Consider the following 4,510-nt stretch of genomic DNA (forward strand, 5'->3'; position numbering starts at 1 on the left):
TGGGCGCCACTCTCAGTGCTTTCTGTGGATGAGGGCACTTCACCCTTACAATTCTCTGAAGTACTGTTATCCCCATTTTACAGCTGAGAAAACTGAGGCTCAGGGCTTGCCCAAGGTCACACAGCTGGCCAGCAGCAGAGCCAGGATTCAAATGTGTTGTCTGGCCATTAGGCCTCTCCCGATTACAAAAATGGGGAAACTGAGGCAGAAGAGGCTTAGTCTTCTGGGTTTCTTTTCCCAGGGGCTTAAGAAAAGGGATCAAATGGTGCCTGCTTTGCAGTCTGGGGATTCAAAGGTGTGTGATGTGGAGCAGCCCTGCCAGGACTGACACCTGGCCAGAGACACTCGTTAATCAGCCTTAGGAAAGTGGGAGCCAATGAGACACCCGCCTCCCACCGAAGGAAAGTTACAGCAAAGAAAAAGGAATCTCAATGCTCAGCAGGGGAGGGTGGGGTGGTCAGGGAGGCTCCTCTGAGGAAGTGATATTTAAACCAAGTTGAAGGTGGTGAGCAGGGGGTTAATGGAGGCCAGGAGGACAGAGGAGCATTTGGAGCAGAAAGGAACATGGAACATTCTGAAAACTGAGAAGAAGCCAGTGTGGCTGGAGTGGAGGGTGGGACAGGAAGCTGGAGAGTGGCCAGGGCTGGGTCTGGGAGACGGGTATGGGGGAGGACTCTGATGTGTATCTTAAAAGCTAACCACTGTCTCCTCTATCTGACAGGAAACCCAGGACCACAAAAGGAAAGGGACTTGCCGAAGGCCACACCACATGGCTTGCCACAGTGGTCCTGGTGTCCAGCTTTTAGATGAAGAGAAGGCGCCGAGGAAGGAGGTGTGGGGAAGCAGCTCACATCACCACGTTCCCCCTGAAAACCAACACCCAGCCCTTCCCGCCGCTGACTTCCACCTCAGAAGCAATCTGCATTTCCGAGTGCTCTGGCTCCTACATCTAGACTGTGCACACAACAGGTTCTGAATCAGTGGGTGTTTCCCAGCCCTGCAGAGTCCTGGCTTATTCTGAAGAGAATGGCAGGTGAGATGAAAGGCTGAGACACAGGGGGCAGCTGATGCCCAGGGTCCCGGATGGGTAAATTACGCTGTATAAACTGTGAGATAAAGATTCTTCCTAGAGCTGGAAGGGCCTGTAATATGGAGTGAGAACCTGGCTGAGGTCCGAACCTCCATCTCTGTTAGGGAAGAAAATAGTATTAACTGGAAATACTGCAGATCCTCCAAAGACATACAATAGCCTCCAGGTGACATCACTTTTGTTTTATAAATATTTAAGAAAGTTAGCACCATGATCACTTTTCTGAAGCTCCTGGAAAGAAGCCCATAGAAGACTAAGTTTCTGCTATCTCAGTTTCCCCATTTCTGTAACAGAAAAGCATGCATACCCCCCACCCCCTACAGACCCAGAAAGGCCTAAGGTCCAGGAAAGCTCCAGGGAGAAACTGAGCCAAACTTTCCCTGCCCTTCCTGGCAGCCCCAGAAAGGAGGGGCCAGTGACTCACTGTCAGCGCAAAATAGCTGTCTGCAGGCTCTAGGGGAGGTTTCCAGTAACCCAGGTGACAAAGAGGACCCTCAGTTGGTACTGCCTGAGAGAAAGTGGAGCTGGGAGCAGGGGAGCACCCTGAGAGCGTGCCTGGGCAGCAGGACCTTTCCTGGCTGGGCAGGAGGAAAGAAGGACCCGAGCCTCTGGACTCTCACTACAGTGCTCGGCCCAGGGGAGGCTGCCCAGCTCTTTCCCAGACAGAGGCCAATGGACCAAGGCAGCAGGGGGTTGCAGGACACGGGTTTGGGAATAGGAGGTCTGGGTGCTGGTCCAGGAGCCAAGGCCTCAGGCTCCTTCTCTGTGAAATGGAGGCAATACATGTCCTGGCAGTACTCATCTGTCCCAGGGGGGTGCCTCCACCACCAGCCAGACAGGCATTTAAAAACCATGCGCACATGTGTGGGACAGGCATCCTGTAACAATGTCAATGATGGCAGCAACTCCTGCTACTGATGAGGGCCTGTCTGCTATGAGTCTACACTGCACTGAACACGTGACCCACATTGTCCATGTAACTGTACGGGGTAGAACTGAAGCTTTGAGTAAGCAAATTGGCCCAAATCATAAAGCTTATAAACAACAGGGCCCAGATGCAAATCTCTGAATTGGTCTATGTGGCCTGAGTTTTTAATCCTAACGCTGTACTACCTCCTGAACCACTGGATCCTCCTATCACCACAGAAGGTAGAGCCTATTTTTATCCTCTTATTACAGTGAGGAAACTGATACTCAGAGAGGTTAAGAGACCTGCTCAAGCTCCCACAGCTCATAAGCAGCAAGACCTAGCCTTGAATGCGCATCTGTCTGATCCCAATGCCTGTGCTCTATCCACTGTGCCACACTGTCAGGATCTGGAAGAGCGAATGGAAATAGGAAATTTAACCTGGGGAAGGGAAGGCTAGGCGGAAACCAAGGGGCTTTGGAGATCAAACTTAAACTCTTTGCCACAGAGAACCCGTGGGAGGTGTGCCGTGGGCAGACCTAAGGTTAAGATACAGATGAATATGCTGAATGTACTCCTACCAGTCCTGTTATGTGAGATAGTGAGATCCCCCGGGGTTGCCATGGAGAGGAGGCAGGGTCATGCAGTGCTGAACTGCGTGGGTACTGGAGTCAAACATGTGGATCTGATGCTGGCTCCATGACTTACAAGCTGTGTGACCTTGGGCAAGTCACCCAACCTCTCAGAACTGCTGTTTGCTCTTCTGTGAAGCAGGGACATAATACCTCTTTCGTGATGGTGGTGTGTGGATTTGGCAGTACCAGCAGGTAGAGAGGGGTGTGAAACCCTCAACACAGCGCCTGCCAGGGAGTTAACCTTCAATGCACAGCAGCCTCGTTACTACCATGAGGAAGTTGGCTTCCTGAGTTTTTAGCCCTAATGCGACACTACCTCCTGGACCACTGGATCTTCCTCCCAAGGGTCTCATGAGACCTTATAAACCCAAGTCTAGTCCTTTCTAAGCTTGTCACAATGTCATTCCTCCAGCTCAGGACTTGCTTCAAGAGAGACATGAATGGGGCTCCATTAGGGACTGTCCTTTGTGCAAAGGGCCTGGAGAAGCTGTTTCTTCTCATCTGGCACCACTGCCCACTCTGGCTGACCTAGGCACAAGCAGGCACCTAGCCAATGCCCAAGAAATGTATGAAATGACGGAGCGGGAAGAGGCACAGGCCACAGAGTGCAGCTCCCCAGTTCCTGAGGGGCTCTGACCTCAGAACATCCCACTTCAGTGTCAACAGCTGCCCTCCATGGGGTGGCCAGATTTAGCAAACAAAAACAGAGAACATTCAGTTATAATTTTAAATTCCAGCTCATCAACAATTTGTTTATGTCCCAAATATTGCCTGAGACATACTCATACTAAAAAATTATTCATTGTTGATCTGAAATCCAAATTCAACTGGATGTCCTGTATATTACCTGGCAACCCCAGCCCCTCAGGACCAGCACTTACTTGTGGTGATTAAATAAATAACCTGGCACACTACAGATGCTTCATAAATGAGAGCTCTTCCCTCCCAAATTCTGAAGCTCTGTCCCTCACATGATCCTCTCTTAGCAATTATTTTAGGGAAATCGTTAATGGGAGAAAAGGCAATTGGCTTTAATGCCATATTGCCTGGAGCAGGGCGTGTACTGATACCAACAAACTTCGGTTGCCCTGATGTACATTTCTTCCCAGCTAAACATTCCACCCAAGCCCATTCCTTTGCCCCAGCCATCTTTCCCCCAGCTGTAGACTGGAAGCTTCAGGAAGGTTTGCCAAAGCAAGTATAATTAAGACAGGAAACCTGACCCCAGCAAGTCATAGCACAGACCATGGTAGTAATCCAAACATGGATTATGCGTTGTTTTGTAACCATCTATTTCTCAGTTTCCTTTAGTCCCAGGCCCCAAAGGGGTGATAAATGCTTTGTCACTCACGAGTAAAAAGGTCTTTCTGGATACAGTCTCAAGGGAGACTGCATCAAGACCCAAAATGGCCGGTTTGGTCCAAGGTTCACACCTTCCTACCCAGAGCTAAAGTCCCCAGCCCCTGTGTTGCAGCCGGGAGCCAGGACGGGTGGCCGGGGGTGGGCGGAGAGAGAAAGGACAGCGGCTCGGCACCCTGCTGAGGGAACAGGCTCAGGAAATGAAGACACCCCAGGAAGCCCCGCAGTGTTTCCCAAGCGCACAGAGTTGGGGTTTTCTGCTTTTAAGTAACTTCTACTGAACTTCGTGCTTCTTAATAATGAAATACGGGCGCTGGATTTCTCGACTTTGGAAAACACATTGTTCGGGAACATTTGGTTTTCTTAAACTGGTTTGGCAAACAAAGGAGCCTCCTGGGACAGCACCGGGACTCCGGGGGGAGAGAGGCCCAGTGCCCCTCTCCGCGGAGGGGAGCTGTCCCGCCTGCAAGCCCCCTCGGCTCCCGGTGGGCCCCTCCCGCGCCTTCCTCCTCCTCCGGG

Source organism: Galeopterus variegatus, unplaced genomic scaffold (assembly GCF_000696425.1).
Source record: "Galeopterus variegatus unplaced genomic scaffold, G_variegatus-3.0.2 Scaffold138, whole genome shotgun sequence".
NCBI lineage: Eukaryota > Metazoa > Chordata > Mammalia > Dermoptera > Cynocephalidae > Galeopterus > Galeopterus variegatus.